This window comes from Typopeltis vanoorti, chromosome 16, assembly GCF_054136105.1.
Source record: "Typopeltis vanoorti isolate ZY-2024b chromosome 16, IOZ_Tvanoo_1.0, whole genome shotgun sequence".
NCBI classification, from domain to species: Eukaryota; Metazoa; Arthropoda; class Arachnida; order Uropygi; family Thelyphonidae; genus Typopeltis; species Typopeltis vanoorti.
In genome coordinates this window covers 51,264,021-51,282,283 of record NC_143564.1, presented here as the reverse complement: position 1 = coordinate 51,282,283, position 18,263 = coordinate 51,264,021, and positions in this window count along the sequence as shown.

The window sequence follows — 18,263 nt, the reverse complement described above, 5'->3', positions numbered from 1 at the left end:
GATACGTTTCCGTTATTTGTCAATTAATGCTAATTGCACTAAGCTGGCATTTATTCTACTGCATAATGTGGATTGCAATTAACGTTAATTAGCACTAAGTGCTTAGAGGCTACAGTATTTAAATAAACTTAATAACATAGCAGGATATTGAACAAACAAAGGTTGGAATAGGATCAAAAAAATCAGGATAAAAGTGTAATCTCATGTAACATGCCAAAAATAGTAGAAAGTGCTGAAGATCAAGGAATGTTTGTAAATGTGGACATCTAAATATATCTGACCATAAGTACAGACTTTTATTACAGAAATGTCTTTATATTGTTACATCCTGAATGAAGAACTTCATTAAAGAAATAATTCATTAAGGATTTAACAAGTCAGAAAAATCAGCGAGAGAAAAACTTTTACTCAAGCAGAAGAATTAAAGTACTAACTTTAATGGATATAGAATTACTTTATTTTAGCAGAATTGTAAGACCATGTAAAGAACTTCGTGTATAAAGTACGATTATATGAATGCGTAAATTAGATGTAAGCAATAGTCCAAAGGTCACGGGTGGGCCTGAGGCAATTTTAAATCTCAAAAAGTGACGCACATTTGGTTCCCGGAAGACGCTGCTATGATCTCGCGATGTGCCGAAGTTGCCGTTGTCGATGAAATTAGCAGGCGGGAAAAGATCGCAGAAAAAACATAAGAGGGCGTTATCGTGGTAACAAGAGGGTGCTAAAAGGGGGAAGTGAATGGAGAATAAAAAGGGTTTGCACCCTTTCTCAGGAGTTTTTTCGCCTGTTTCCCTGGATGATGATTTGACTTCTCTCATGGAGCGGTGGTTTCTGATGGTTTCGTGGCGATAGTTCGATATCGGAGGGAACCTTTTCCCTCGATGTCTGAACTTCTTCTGCCGGTACTAAAGCGCGAGATGTTGGCACATACTGCCTTCGCTGAAAGTACTGACGGAATACTATCGCAGACATACATTATGAACCAGCAGTTAGAGTTGAGGATGGCCCAAAACAGATCGAGAATAGACGAGGGAAACTGATGACTATAGTGACACACCACGTGGACGCAGGCTTATGGAAAATTCGAAAGGTAATCCAAACAAAAAGGACAGTTCAGATGGACCGGGAGACCCTCCCCAAGAATTGGTAAAGTACAGATTTTATTGTATAATTACTCAGTCAGTAAAAGGGAAAAGTCATTGCAGTGTATTAATCGAGTATGGACAGTATTTAAGGACTAAGTGATTATTTAGAAGTGTCTAATGTCCGTAAGAGGAATGATTATAGATGATTATATCTAGTTTAATATGCTAGATTGACATAGTAGGTAGAATATTGATTAGGAAAGATTAATGTGTATATTGTGTGTTAATTCTCTAACTTGAAAGAAGGGTTTGGTATTCATGTATTAGGGTATCAATCAGTTTGTTACAGTTTGGTTGTGATTAGTTTAATATGCAAGACTAACATAGTGGGTAGAATATTCATTAGAAGTGTACATTATGTGTGTTAATTCTCTAACTTGAAATAAGGGTTTATTGGCCATGCATTTGAATATTAATAAGTTTGATAGTTAGATTTATCATGTCATCGAACTAATTGAAAGCAAGATTGATCTAAGTGTATATTATATCTTTAAATTCCAATAAATGTTTTTTCTTTTATACCTGAGCTTTGCCTGTGATATGAACCAAAACTACCACTCATTAATTCGAACCATAGCGGGAAGGGGAGGAATTGAAAGAAAGGTATAGCATTGTTGTAGAGGTTACGACTGCAAACCAGAATTTACTTAGCCTTAGAGCATTTGATTTATGAGTATAAGCACTAAATTTATTCTCCTATGTGCACCAAAGGTCTGGAAAAGTCTCCCTGAATAGGAGTCCCTTCTATTCTAAGATATTGGCTGGCGCAGCATTAAAAAATAAATTTGTCAATATCTGAAGAGGAGACGGCCCCAAACAAATTAGAAGATTCGTTTCTTACAGCAAGGAATAACCTTTAACAGTTAGGGTATGCACGTGAGTAAATTTAGGAATCAGGCAGAGATTATAGAATGAACACGTAAGGAAGTGATACAGATATTAGAGTCAAGGAAATTTTGTAAGTCATGTAGTTAAAGTAGGGAGGTTAAAAGAATGAGGGAAGAAAAAAATTAAATAGGAAGAGCAACGATACATAACAATGGCGGTGAGCCACACTCCAAAGATATAACAATATTAAACAACGAGCAACACTATTTTCATATTCTAATCCAAATAAATGTATTAATTTCTGATGATTTTTTCTAGTATTTGTAAAATAGTATCCATGTTATATTTGTAATACGAGGATCGTTGATACTTGAAGCAATCGAAGAAACTTGAAGCAAATAGTTGTTTCAAAAACAGTTTCGAGGCAATTGATGAAATATTAGCTTCGAATGGAAAAAGGATACCAATGATATCTACATTAATTTGACAATTTACTAGTGTATGTATTTAAAGTACTGTTTTTTAAACTCTATTTGTAAAAGAGTTTATTAACCTGCCATTCAAACCTTTTTTGAATGATCTTAAATAACATTGACCTAAAAATGTGTTTTCTCGGCTATCTCAGTCTTTCCATAAAAATAAAGGAAACGTTTCTTGTAACAAACGGTAGGTGTTGTTTTAATGAATGCGTCAAGGATATTGTACAACCGATCACTTAGCATATCACTAGCAGCAAATATTCTGTATGAAGAATCTGCGAGCAAAATTGGCCATATTTAATGCCATTTTCAAGTGATGTTAAGGTAGACAAATTATCAGAAAATGTGACTTTTGTTATCAGGGCTGATCTCGCGCGATATCACGTTTATCATCTCGTCTTCCTTTCCCCTCTTTTACCTTGCGGTGCCGAGGATTTATCAATCCTCGGACTTCAAACCGATGATTGATAAATCCTCGGTTTGAAGTCCGATAAGGTGGTCAGTCCTACGTCCCGGGGTATCCTATGTCCGCAGTATTGAGTTCTCAACGCCGGTTTGCCTGATGAAAAACAACGATAAACTGGGGGACCTTACTGTTCACGCCCAAGACCGGCTAACATTGCTATGGCTGAGGAAGATCCTTCAGCTCTTCACTCCACAGACGGGAATCGAACCTAGGACACTCCTTCCCCAGGCATATGGTTGCAAAGCGCACAGCCACTAGGCTAACCTCGACGACATATGACGTTTATTAGAAACCGAAAGCATTCTTTTGAAAAAAAAAGTTGATTTATTTTAGGTTACAACTTGAGCATCACATTAAAACAATCTCTCATTTTAGAAATTTGGAAGCAGTTAAAATAATTTTAAACGTGATGAATTGTTACGTTGATTTACGATTTAAAAATATAGTAGCACAGTTCTGTTTTCTCTATGTACCTTAGGCGTAAATTTTGAAAACAGATTTTTGTACATAATAAAATTAACTTGTTTTCAACCTACGCTTTTAATCTTAAATCGGTGAAATTTCGCTAAGTGCTTTGAAGCTTCTGTATTTATATCAACGTATAAAACAAAAATAAATGATATCAGATAAACGGATATAAGAGGATCAAAACGTCGGATTCTGCAAAAGTACATTCGTTATACGAGGGGGAACTGAAAAGTTCTGATGAACACCTGGAACAAAAATAATATTAAAGCATCTGATATTCAAGATCACAAGAAAGAACATATCCATGTTTAAAGGGTGTTAACATATGTTAACAATTAAAAAAAAATGCTCAAAGAAAAATTCCTAAATACTATCAACCTTCTTTCATCCTCCAAGCAGGTTATTTGTTATACCGATGGATCGTCAGACACCAGTATGATTAATGGAGGCGCTAGTGTTCTCCTTTTACTCCCGAAAGGTGAAAAACTTTCAATAAAAGTTGGATCTGGGAGAATCGCTTCCAAATTTACCAACGAACTTTATGCAATAAGCACTCGAAGCCTACTTAAAATTATCATCTCAACAACCTGAGGGAATTATAATTTAAAGTGACTCAAGATCAGCTATAGAGGCAATCAAAATTGGCAACATCAGGCTCACAGAAGACACCCATAAACTCTTAAATCAACTTAAGTGTTTAGGAAAAGTTGCAATTTAGAATGGATTCCTGCTCATGTAGGCATTGATTACAATGAAGCAGCTGATAAATTAGCAAAGAGGCCAGAGAACTCAACCAAGAAACTCACAAGGTAACTCTTGCTGATGCTAACGCACTAGCAAAAGCTAAACTAATTCCACTGAAATCACTGATACAACATATTCCCGAAATCAATTCTGACAGAAAGACCTGCACCATGATAGCAAGACCTCGAACAAGACATAGAGGAATGAAGATCAATACAGATGATAGAACATATATAAACTGCAACAACTGCCAAAATACTGAAATGACACCCACTCACATCTTTACCTGTCCAGCAATTACAGCAGCCTTGCAAGAAATAGATCCTAATCCTGAACAACAGCTCTATACAAACAAAATCATCGACATAGCCAAAGCAGTTCAAGGAGCACACGGAAACATCTAAGACTCTTCAAAAGACAAGACAACAAAGAACATATCTTAACACCCTTTAAACCATGTTTCATCAATTTCTAATAATGTTCTTTTTGGTTTTGGCTATATAAGAATGGTTTCTTTAATATCATTTTCGTTCTAGCTGCTCCAGGTCGTAATTGCACCATCCGATGCAATTGCAATGAATCCACTTATGGACAACAGATTATATCTAAGGAAATACTATCCTATATCCTTTTAATGAAGTAATGTCCCTGTAATCATAGGTATAAATTTTGTAAGCAATATTTCCTCTCTTTAATTCATTGTGTTTGTATTTTTGCAGATTTTGGGGTCAGTCATTACCTACACGATCATTCTAGTCCAGTCATTGAATGATGCAAAACAGCCCATAATTACAGTCACATTTGGAAATATGACGAACTGCGTCTACAACTATTCGGTTACCTAACTTCTGGAGTATTTGTAAGCTCCGTTTACTCTTAATATTCGAAACACACTGGAAGTGCTGTTTTGGTAATAAAAAAATTAAAAATCAAATGGTAAAGAAGTTCACAAGAATTCTGGAGTATTTTACTACATTTTGTTTTTCCAATTTTTGATTTGTCTTTAAGTGCATTTTATTCGTTAATAAAAATATTCTAATTCTATTGTTTTGTTACTCTACCAGACACAGAACACTTCTTTTGTACTAACTTAAATTAATGATATATAAAAATATTCATTTACCACTCAGCATATTTTAGAAGATCGCCGCATACATTCCTAATGACTTCGTGTATTTGCTATGCTCTGTTAATTGAGATTTTCGACCTGTGTTATGCATGGTTTGCCTGTGGAAAATATTCAGCGTAAAGATTCCTCTTATTATTATTGAATTTCTCCGTATTATGGGCAGAAATGGCAATAAAAAGAAATCACCAATTAGTACCAACATGGCATTAAATGCATAAAATCAATTCATACGAAGATGGTGTCGGATTTATATTTGTGATGTTTTATCATCGCCGCTAAGACAGATATGGCAACAGATAATGGCCTTTGAAATGTGGTGCTATAGGAGAGCTCTGAAAATCCCATGGACAGAACATGTGACAAATACAGATGTCCTACAGAGTAGGAGAACACAGATCTTTATTATAGGAAATGATCCAGAGAAAGATGAGATTGGCAGGTCATGAACTGAGAGGTTCAGCAGGACAGAAGATTAACACTTTTAGAACGAAAAATTGTGGGAAAAGGATCAAGAGGCAAAAAACGAAGGACATGGCTTGAAGATATAAGATAATGGACAAGATCACATGGCTATGCAGAAACAAAAAGGAAAGCCACCAATAGAAAGAACTAGAAGGACATGGTGCTGCACCCTCTCCCTGAGGAAGCTACATGAAGAAGCAGAAGACAGATACGAAGTATTCGTTATTGTGGTCAATAGTGTTTGTGATTACTTCGTGGTCAAGCGCAAAAATATTTGTCATCTGTAACTAATAAACTCATTAATTGGAAAAATAATAACTGAAAGCTCAGTCTTGAACTATTAGTGGTTTTCTGTTTTCGTTTTCTTGTTTTGTACATTTAAAGGAATTATTCGTAATTGTGTAATTGGTAATTAACAAGTGTTAATTTTTATTGCCTATATTTTGATACACTGAGGAAGATCCTTTCGTTTACACCAAACATCGCTGTAGTTAGTCATTTAATTAATTAAATGGTCATTCAATGTTTATTATAAAAAGGGTTCTTACGTGGGTATCAAAACAGTTATACTGCTTCAACACTAAAGATGTTTGTGCGGGTTGTTTGGAATTATGGTCAAAGTAACTAAAAGCAGTAATACCAGTAAATTATGTAATACGCTGTTCTATTAAATGCGTATTTTATTTGGCTAGTTTTTCTTATTCTAGAAAAGTCTTGATTCTTAATCTCATTCATATTCAAGTCGTTATAAAGAATATTTGTGTCCCCTTTCCAAAGAAAGAAAATATCGCTCTCTCTCTATCATGCTTAGAAGGAATGTAATACATTACTGTTAGTTTCTTTATTCCGCTTGTGAGATTAAAAGTGAACACAAACACACACGTTCGGAATGATGTAAGTGATTCCGAATATTTTAGAAATGTAACAGAAAGGCATTTCTTCACGAATTATGCAACAAAAAGCAGAACAAAATATGATACATAAAATGGTTGCCTTTTTGATAGCTGAACTCATCTGGCACTCTGTCATTATTGAGATCCAGTAGGTAATTTATTCTAATTATGTATTTTCTGTAAATTATTCAGTAATAATTAACTAAGAGGAATATATAAAGAATTTTTGAAAGATAAAGTTGACCTAACATTTTATTAATTTTTTGCTAACAGGAGTTTCGAAATGAAACAGGCGATTTTCTATTCAATACTGACTGCATTGGAAAGCTAATAAGCAAACAAAATATTTTTCTTAATATAAACCTTAATGAGTCTGACCCGTAAATTTCTCTTCTGCAAAAGACGTTTGCTGAATATAATTCAAATATTTGTTTTAGAGCTGATTTGAGTAATTATTTTATAAGCGATTTATAAATAATTACAACATCATATATGCCCAGAACAAACACAAACAAAACCAATGACCTAGCCACCAATCTGGTACACTAATACAAATTGGATTGATTGGTATTACAGCCCAAGGAAGTAATGCTACTGGCCCATTGCATAATATGCGTTTTCTTGTATGTCGAAATGAAAAAGTCAAGGTTTATATGAGGAAGGGATTCTCCACTTCATCTCTGTATGAAAACGATTAACACCACTTCGTGTACAAAAGATCGTGAAAATGTTCATGAATTCTAAACTGTATCCTCATCCAGTCATTTCTAGTGGAAGGGAATCCTACAGAATCTTATGGATGCTCATTAAGAGTTTTGGTGAAATTTATTACTTGCGTAAATTCTACGAATACAGTAAACATGGCATGGCAGACGAAATCTACTTAAACTGGTTTATTCAGGTAAGAAATAAACCAATTAAAAATTTTGTTCTTTTATTATTTTTCCTTTTCATTTCGTTCATTGTATCCAAAGATATGAAATAAACTTCAAGGTAGAGGTTAATTGCTTTTGTTTTTTTGTAATGTTTATGTTCGTGGTGATTAATATATCAAAAGGCAAGGGAAAACCATTTCCTGGACGAATGGATGTCTTCTCAGGCAGCATTGAATCGATATTAATGAATACGCCTTCTTAGAAATAACTGCAAAATTTACGCACCTTCTAAAACTCAATGCGAGTGCTAAATCGATCAGAGGATCAGTAGAGAAAGCCTAAAAGAGGTTTATCTTTATTTTTCTGCAACTTCTTCGAACGAGTTGGTTTTACAGAAAAATTAGGTAGCTTCTTCATGAAGAAATATGGATTCCGCACACAGCAAATTCAATAGAGGATTTCGTTTTATAGCTTTGATACATTCTTTCACCTGTGTATGCTTCATCAAAGGTGTCTTCAGCAAAAACGTGTCCAATATTTTTGTTCGTGTCTGCACCGTTCAAACTCTGTATAGTTTGATGTCCTTTGCCATTCTTGCGTTATATTTTTACCATACGATTACTACACTACACTACACGATTCGCAGCCATTTAAAAATTATGCGATCTTATCCTATTTTCTTAGCTTGAACCTATTTGAAAAGCTATTCGTAAGTGGAAAGAACTTAATCATTTTAGTAAGAAAATGCTACAATTTGGAATTAGATCTCATTTCTAGAATAGCACGGAAGCGCGAAATAAAGTGTATACTTGGAATTATCATTGTTTACCATATGTTGGTCTTTGTTTATTCTTCCGCAGTCTCAAGCCATTCTCTAATGCATTTATTATATTACTTCTGTGGACAATGGCCTGGAAGCTTGAAATGTGTGACTGCTATTTTGATAAGTACGATAATGAATTTCATGTTTCTTCCGATAGCAGTGGTATTCTTTTTAACTTCTTATTTCTCAGTTTTATAGATAAGTAAACTGGAGAAAATCAGAATGCTTTATGTGAGATGTTGCTCTCTTGAAGGAAGCGAATACTTGTTTTCTGGAGCCATCTTTTTCTGTTATGCATCAAGTACTGGTTTATGTTTTTTCTACGGTTTCCACACGAGTGTTTCTTTTTCATAAGATCCTGCATATCAATTTAATTGCTCCTAATGCTATTCTTATGACTTGGACTGCATTCTGTTTGCAGAAATTTTCAGATGAGGTAAGATTTTTTTTTTTCTATGATTTTTTTATGTCTATATAAGACATTTTCTCTGAATGAATGGGTTTTAATTAACTTTACTAGCGGGGATCTTAACACAAATGTTTCGAGTAAATTGGAGTTCAAATTATGCTATTTTCAGATGAACAACTGGTCGATTTTTAAAAGAATACGATTCGCCTATATTTAAATAGATATTCAAAATACTAAATTTTATTTACATCAGTAATATGACATGTAATTGCGTGCTTGTGTTTAATGAGATCATTTGCATTTTTGAAAATATGAAAAATCATTTACAAGTAAATTTAGTGTTGTGAAATGGAATTGGTAGCGTCTTCAAAACAATACCTAGCGAATAAACGTGTCTAAAGTTTATTCGTTAGATATTGTTGCACAGGTGTTTGTCACTGTGTTTTGAGACATTCACGAAGAGAATGTCTGATCGACATCATTAATGAAGGATAACTTTACAGCCTTGCTTAGGTGGGAATCAAAAAAGTTAATGAACCATCAACAAGCTCCCGACTACACACAGTAGGAAAAAGTCTATTTTAGCAAGTCAGGCAAAGAGTAGAATTAAAGTGAGTGTTAAATGAATACATCAATGAAAGCCCAGAGAATATATACACTGAATATTAAAAAGAAAAAGTAGTGAATGTAGTAGTTTCAAAAGAGTAGTATAAGGAGAAAATATTGCAAAATCTTCAGAAAGGTAAAAAAATAAACAGTCCATACTCAATATTCGAAGGACTTTGAAAAGGATGATGATCGCTTAATTTAGCAATGGGTTCATCAGGCCACCATTTAAAAAAAAAAGTACAAAAAAAAAAGAGATAGAAGGGATGATTCTGATTAGGCTCTATTAAATAATATAATAACGGCAAAAATTTAGATATCTATAACTGAAAGAAAATGCCGACTGTGCAGAGGCAAAACAAGAAGTGGACCAAGTGTTGATTTCGTTCAGCATGATTGCGCATACAAACTCTAACTAAAGACATGTCTGAAATGTAGTCTGGAACATGCGTGGTAAATATGGTATGCAATGATATTATGGATTTCAAATTTAAAAAAATTCCGACAGATCGATATATAGAACTTAAATGCCTCATCTTTGCACATAAACAATCTGTAACTTACTGATTCAGCAATAACTAAGGAATACCAGAGTAGAAGAAAAGTGGTGCATGAAAATTGATCTAATATAGAGATCTGGCGATAGAAATTCATCAAGTTTGAAAGAAAAAAACAGCAAAAACAATTTTACTTACTATAAGAGCAAGCAATACCAAGAGTATTTATGAGACAGCTGGAAAATTAATGCGGTACGTGAACTAAGGGTTAAATCATTCAAACACCTTGCTCCATAGACTGGTAATTTTGGAAAATTACTTCAGACCTCCAATAAGTTGCCGCTTGGAAAGACACGCTGTCGACTAAGACAATTGATGTTTGTCATAACTAAGTTCAGCTGCCATTAAAATATTAAATTTTATTATAATCGTTAATTAGGAATATCTATTATTAGTTAGCCATTGGTTAACTATACATGGATAATGTACTACTCTTCTAGATCATTTTAATGTTCTAATATCGCCTGCTTTAAAACTAATTTTTATGGGATTATTCTTATAACACGCCAGCGCAAACCTACCCCTTGACTACTTCAAGAAATATTTTCATCAACTCCAAATACAGGTAATCTTACAAGTAAACAAAAACTCCATCCATTAACGAAGTGAATGCGAACATAACACAAAACAAATGTCAAAGTACCTACCCAGATCTCTTAAAGAAAGCCAAATCTATTGTAATAATTGTTTAACAAATATAAACACCAAAAGCTCGAATGATTTCTCATAATCATTTGAATTATAAAAACAATTGTAAAAGGAGGTAAAACATTTTATAGTTTATAATACGAATATTATCATTTTATTCAAGTTTCTTCCTTGCGAGAATTTATATTAAAACTTCATTAAGTTTCATCATTAAGACTTAATTAAAACCGCTCGTAAGGACTCAAACTTCCATGAAATGTTCGTTACTGGTGACGAAACGTGGTGTTTTGAGTGTGAGCCCGAAATAGTGCTGAGTGGAGATCATCAAAAGTGGGGCATCCGAAAAAAAAGTCGCTTGGAGAAGTCAAAAGTAAAGATGATTTGTTTCTCCGATTCCAAGGACATTATACACAAAGAATTCGTGTTCCGCCTGGCCAAACAGTCAGTGGCGAGTTTTATTTCGAAGTCTTGAAGCGATTGATGGGGAGAATTCGTCGCGTACGGGAAGAATATCGTGATGGAGGCAGCTGGTTACTTTTGCACGATAATGCACCATCTTATCGTTCGAACATTGTGAGACAGTTCTTGAGCAAAATCAAACTTTGTGTGTTGTATCACTTGCCGTGTTCACCTGATTTCGCACCCTGTGACTTCTTTTTCATCCCCCGACTTCATTTACCGATGAAAAGAAAGCAATACGACACCAATGAAAACGTTCAAGCGGCAGTAACCACGACCCTCAACATTATCCAAAAATCCGATATAAAAAACTCATTTAACGAATTAATTGACCGTGCCAAACGCTGTACCGAAGCTAAGGGAGAGTATATTGATCGAAATAAATTATTTGAATACTTAATTGGCCTGCGTTTTATTTTCTATCAAAAGTTCGGTTTCTTTTTGGACAGAGGGTGTATAATGTCACACTGTCGCATGAGGCGTTTACGGACTTTTGTTCAATCTGTCGATGTGCTTTGCAATGGTCTTACACCAGCGGCTCCAAAACTGTATGCTCCAGGGCCACGGCAACCGTAGGGAACTCAGTTTTATGAGTATTATTTTTTCAACAGCTTCTACGATTTTAGGACACAAATATTTGTTCAGTAATTTGGATATAACTACCTCATAAATGGAACTGTGCGGTATGTCGTTTGGCCTAGGAGCGCCGTTAGTCTTGCATATTAAAAGAACAAATATATTCTGCATATTACAATGCAAAATAAAATCACCTTTGGTTGCAAACACTTATTACCCAACAAGTATCACATTTTTATTGAGTCTCTGAAGCATAGAATTAGAATGTATCAGAATTTAGGATTAATTACAAGCATTGAATTAATTAGAGTTAGAATGCGACTTCTGCGAATAACAAAATACTCGCTCGTAAAAAGAATAGCGTTGATAAAATGCCTCTGAAATAACCTTATTTAAAGGTTACTTGTGTATTGCATGTAATTTTACTTTAATACTTGGCTATTATGAGTACTTATCAAGTTGCTGTTATTTGTCGAATATATACATGGCTCAGCGGCCAGTAATGCTTGAGACTCAGGTTCTTAGAGATATCTTATTAGTGATCTAAAATATTTCTCTGCCTAGTGCGCAATTCTTTTGACTGCATGTGCTCTTTTGGACAGTGTCTATTTTAGGTAATAAAAAAGTGATAGAAAACATTCTAATTCAGATTCATGTAGTGATTTGATATGTTTTTGTTTAAATATATTCATGCAGCTGATCATGTTATGACAGGAAAGTAGTAACAAGTGCTAATCGTGTATTCCCTTGGTACATTCATTAATTCTTGGTGCTATCACCTACCAACCATGAGTGGCCCAACGGTCTATTTAGGAGTACGGGAGAGAAGAATTTTAAATGGGCAAAAATTTTACTTATTATAATAGCGAATTCCATAATTTTTGTCACTATTAATGCCATTCCTTTCGGATTTCTTTTTCCTTCCCTGAATTTTATGCACAATCGTTTCGTGTCGAAAGGATATAATCATTGAACGAAAAGGAAATTATTTCGAAAGGGAACTATAACAAATCAGAGGAATATGCTGTCATGTCTCGGAAGAGAATGGTTTTTTCTGCAAGACTTTGCTTTTTAACACTAACTTTTTAACACTTCCTAAAGATGCCAAGAAAATATATTATTGTTTTAATCCTTTATCAAAAGGATTAAAGTAAGCAAACAAAGTTTGCGTGTAACATCTTCAGGACTGGGCTACTTTATATACAAGTAGCCCAGTCAATTGCGTTAGTACCCCATAATGCAATTTGCACGCATGTACATTGCATTACGCACATTAGCACGTGCATAATGCTATGAATTATGCGAAGGACCACTACATAGAACGATTATCCAGTCCGGTTCCGGAAGGGTTTGCGCTTTGCATTATGGGATACTAAGGCAATTGATGCCAAATCATTAGCATATACTAGTGGTCCAGTCGTGAAGAAGTTACTTCATCTGAAAAATTTGTTTGCTTACAGTTGGATAAAGGATTAAACCAAGAATATAATTTCTAGATATCTTTAATCTCCGTTCTGTTTTATTGGTATTTCTTGTTTCTAAGGCTATTTTTAAAACAAAGTAATAAGTAATTTATCGTTTTTATTTAAACTGAGCGCTACATATTTCACAATTACTGGCGATTATTCGATGATTCTCATCATTACATTCCATAACGATAGCTTCAAAGAGAGGTAATAAAAGTTTTACAAGGTATGCAGTTCAACTAATAACGGTTTCCTAGAATTGGGATTTCTGTGATTTGTGAATGATAGGAAAAATTTGGAAATGATAAATTTGGAATGGGAAATGATAAAATTGTGAAACTTTTTATTTGTGTATCAGTAATAGTTTCAGTTTTTCCTATTTTAGGCAAGAATGGTATGGTGAACTTTTGGCCTAGAGGGTACGTATTACTCTATTAAGTAGTCTTTAAGAGTAAAGGTTACAATTAGTAACGATTTGTAACAAAAATTGTACCAATATTTCACGTGTTTAAAATGTGAAATATTGTTATCTAATTTATGAATTCAGATTACTGTTAAAAATTTACACCCTTATTTCGTCGAATGTTTCGAGATATTTTACGAAAATCACAAGATGTTTTCAAGGTGCTATTGCAAGATGATATTTCAAAGCTATTTTCCCATTGCAACATAAAATAGTTTTTGAACTATTGTTGAGAATTCGAGAGTTTCAGTTAAATACTTGTACTGTTGCAGTCTACGAGTATCCTGAAGCAGGGTTCTCGGTTAAGCTAAAGTGTAGTCTAAAGAAGGACCAGTTTATTATAAGGAGAGAATTTCAATCACATTTTGGTGTGCGACACCTATTACAGCTTCTTGTCTTAACTGAAGCAGATAAAGAAACAATTTATTCATTCATATGGAATTTCCTCCCTTTTCTCCCTCGTCCCTATTGGGACGAGTTGAGCCCCGTCATGGGGGGGTTAAGTTTTTTTGGCTGTAGATCCGTGTGTTCAGGGGCTGGTTTGCCTGCTTGCGGGATGAAAAACCCCAGATAAACCCTGATGTCCACGCCCAAGAGTGGCTAACTTGGCTATGGCTGAGGATATCCTTAAGCTCCTTACGTCCGACAGGAATCAAACCAAGGACACTCATTCGCCAGGCATATGGTTGCGAAGCGCAAAGCCACTAGGCTAACAGTGCGGTCAAGGAAACAATGATGTCTGTGGAGTATGTCTATTAATTGCACGCGTTTTCCTTGCCAATTATACATTTGTACTTCGAATAATTCAGGTTTATGTAAATTAAAGTTTATGTAAACTAAAACTCTCCATATGAACTCGCTAACTCAATCTGTTTGAAAAGCATTTCTAAGGAGCATTCGTGTCCTATTCTGGATTCGAACCAGTTTTCTTCCTACGAGAGATGATCATCTTAGGTTTGAAGAAAAACTGAGCCAAGGTTTTCTCGTATAGAAGCAAGGGTGTTTTCCATTAAAGAGATTATTCTTTCTCGAAAAAGTCCAAAACAGACAAAAACAATAACATGCATAGAATTCCCCTTGTATTCTGACGTTTTTGTTTCGATTATCTTACCTTCCCTACCTACATATAACTCGTTCCTCACTCATAGTATTAGTACAATTAAATGTTTCTCAAACTTTCGTTGTGGGCATGTTTCTTTATAAAATCTTGATATTAGACAGATAGATATGAACGCACACAGTTTTGACTTTACATAATGTAAAAAGCATTAAAAGGTAGTCATTTTCAACGACTTGTATAGAAACAAAAACCTTAGATAATGATTAACGCAGCATCAAAACCATGCAATGGCTTAAAAAGATTAAAAAGTTTGAATATAACAAACTAGATATCGTTATTTCACTTGTAAAGAATCGAACTAAGTGTGTGTGTGACAGACTCTGTAAGAGCCATATAACTCTGCCGTAGGTGGAGCGTATGCTCGTCCCTATTCCGGTCCTAAGCCCGGTTCAGAGAGACGAAGGTTGAGTGACGGGTTAATCGCCCATCCTCAAAAAAATCATGATTACAGAAACCACGAGTGAAGCAACACGGAATCCCTTGAGGAAGAGTGCTACGACCTATGATCTCCCAACAGACGAATATTTACGGGAGTTTAGAAGGGAGCCAATATCTATCATACAGGTGGGGCAAAGCCTCGTGGAACCGCACTTGCGGATGAAGAAAATCACCCACCCTAGAATTAAACTTAAAATTGGAACATGGAACGGTCGCACAATGTATCAAATTGAAAAAACTAGGCAGATACAAGATGAACAGGTTTCGATGAGCTAAGAACAACCGAAAAATATTGCATATTGTATTCGGAAGATGATGAAAGACATGAAGGAGTTGCAGTGATTGTAAGTGAGAAGGCAAGGAAAAATCTAATGGAATAGAACCCAAAAAATAACCGAATAATTAAAGCTGGATTTCTTTCTCCAGGTTCATGAAATTGACCATCGTAAAGTATATGCATCAACAAATTATGCCGAAGAAATGGAAAAAGCACAGTTCTATGAACAATTTCAAAAAGTGATATCAAAGTCCCTAAATATGACTAGTTAATTTTAATCTGAGACATGAATGCTAAAGTAGGGAAAAGAAAGACGGAGGATGAACGTGCTATAGGAAACGAAGAGTGGTGAGCAAAATAAAAATGGACAAATATTTTTACATCCTGTGAATTAAATAACCTCATAGGAGGTAGAGTCTTTAAACATAAAGAAATTCACAAACTAACATGGATATCCCCTCATGGTAAAACAGAACAAAAAAACAGATCGATCACATTGCTATATGTAATACTTTCAAGAGGACGTTATAAGATGTAAGGGTTAACGCAGGAGTTGATGCAGCTTCAGACTATTATCTGCTAACTGCAATAGCTAAATTAAAGCCAGCAACTAAAAAGAAAATTAAATTTAACATTGATAAACTGAAGGAAAACAAAAGAGAAATTTACCAATGACCTTAAGAATAGATTCTCCGTTTTAGAAGAATCAAATGAAAATTATAAAGAATATAAGATTTAAGACAACTGGAAAAAGTGTAAATAACCCTTCAATAAAACTGCAGAAGATATTTTAGGAGTGACAGGTGGAAAGTCACACAAAGAATGGATTACAGGAAAGACATTAAAACGAATTGAAGAAAGGAAGAAGATAAAGAGAAAACAAACAACTTCAAATCAGAAAGATTAAGTGGAGATTATGAGAAGCAATACCAAGAAGTACATAAGATGGTAAAGCGCTCGACCAGAAATGACAAGAGAAACTAATATCAGCTGTTGGCTGAGGATGCTCAGAGAGCGAATGATACTGGAAATCTTGGAGAAGTTCATAAAATTATAAGACAACTTGGACGAACCTATAAGATGAATCAGTGTGCGGTTAAAGATAAAAATGTTTAACTATTAACTCAAGAGCAAGAAGTCAAACAAATATGGAAAGAGTACTTAGAAGAATTATTAAATCTTAAACACGACTCTCTAAATCTAAATATCGAATCCCCTTTCGATGAGATGCCAAATCAATTCCAATTTCATGTAAACATGGGAGAGATCACAGTGCAAGAAATCATCGAAGCAATGAAGATCCAAAAGAATAGAAAAGCAAGTGGAAATGATAACATTAATGCTGAACTGCTCAAAGCTGACCTAAAAACATCAACTATACTGTATAAACTGTTTAATATCATGTGGGATTCTGAGAACCTGGGAAGAATCAGTCAAAATTCCATAAAAGGGTGATCTTAAAGAATGAACCAATTGGACAGGAATTAGCCTATTGTCAGTACTATTAAAGATCTTCACTAGAATTATAATAAAAAATAGTATTGAGAAAATTCTGAGAATAGAACAAACAGCATTTAGAAATGGAAGAAGCACATTAATCAAATGTTTATTCTTAGAAAGATAGTTGAATTTAGTTCACTCTGTTCAGTTATCTGTTTTATTAATTTTGCCAAAACATTCGACAGCATAGACAGAATATCTAAAAATAATCTAGAAATTTTATGGATTTCCTGAAAAAAATGATAAATATAAAATATTTATGATGAAAGTAAAGGAAAAATTATATTAAATGGAACTGCTTCCGAAAGTTTTTACATCAAAACTGCTGTCAAGCAAAGTTGTGTCATGTCTGGGACACTTTTCATCATTGTCATAGATTGGATAATGCGGCATACCCTGAAAACTGGAATAAGAAGGAACAGTGACACCATATTAGAAAATTTGGAATATGCTGACGACATTTTACTACTCTCATCTAGATTTGACGACATGAAAATTAAGACAGCAAAGTTGCCGAAAACTGCTAAACAAATAGGCTTACACATCAATGAGAAGAAAACGAAATATTAAAAATCAACAGTAAAAGGAATGACCCAATCTTTGTAAATGGAAATCAAGTAGAAGTGACAAACACTTTGAATTACCGCGGAGCAACTGTCAACACGGAAGATGGTAGCAATGAATATAAATACAAACTTAAAGGCGCACATTTTTAACTCAACTGTTAAATCTGTATTACTTTATGGAAGTGAATCATGGAAATTACTCTGACGTGAAAATAGAATAGATGCCTTCCAAACAAAATATCTTTTCGGAATTCTCAAAATTTACTGGCCAAATAAAATTTCAAATATTGAAATTTAGAGCAAAACCATTACAGTAGACTTAAACACAGATAAATACATACAGATGGACATGGATAGGCCAGTATTGAGAATTCCGACATCAAAACACACCAGAATAGCTTTGACATGGACACCTGATTGTCAAAGCAAGAGGAAGACCCAAAATGACATACTGCAGGATGGTAATCCAAGAACGAAACAAACTAGAATGGTCGAGCTTGGGGAAAGCAAGAGAACCAGCACTGGACCGAAGAGGTCCAGTGCTGATTCCAGTGCTCGTTGCAAAGGTGGAGGAAGAAGTTCAGATCGCTATTCTTAGGTATTTTCCATAATAATGTAAAAACACATTTCCTAGGAAATGTATGCTGTTATTACATTTTATGGAGGGAGGTCACTACCCAGACCGGTTTCAGCCTTTTTTGAGGCTTCATCAGTGAGTAGCTAGACCCAATACCAAAGTGTTATAGCGAAAAGAACTTATGTACTTTGCGAACGAGTTTTCCAAACGGGTGCAACCATTAAGTTACTGGCCAAAAATTACTTAAATTTTTGGAAAACATTACTTAAATTAAGGGGATATTAAT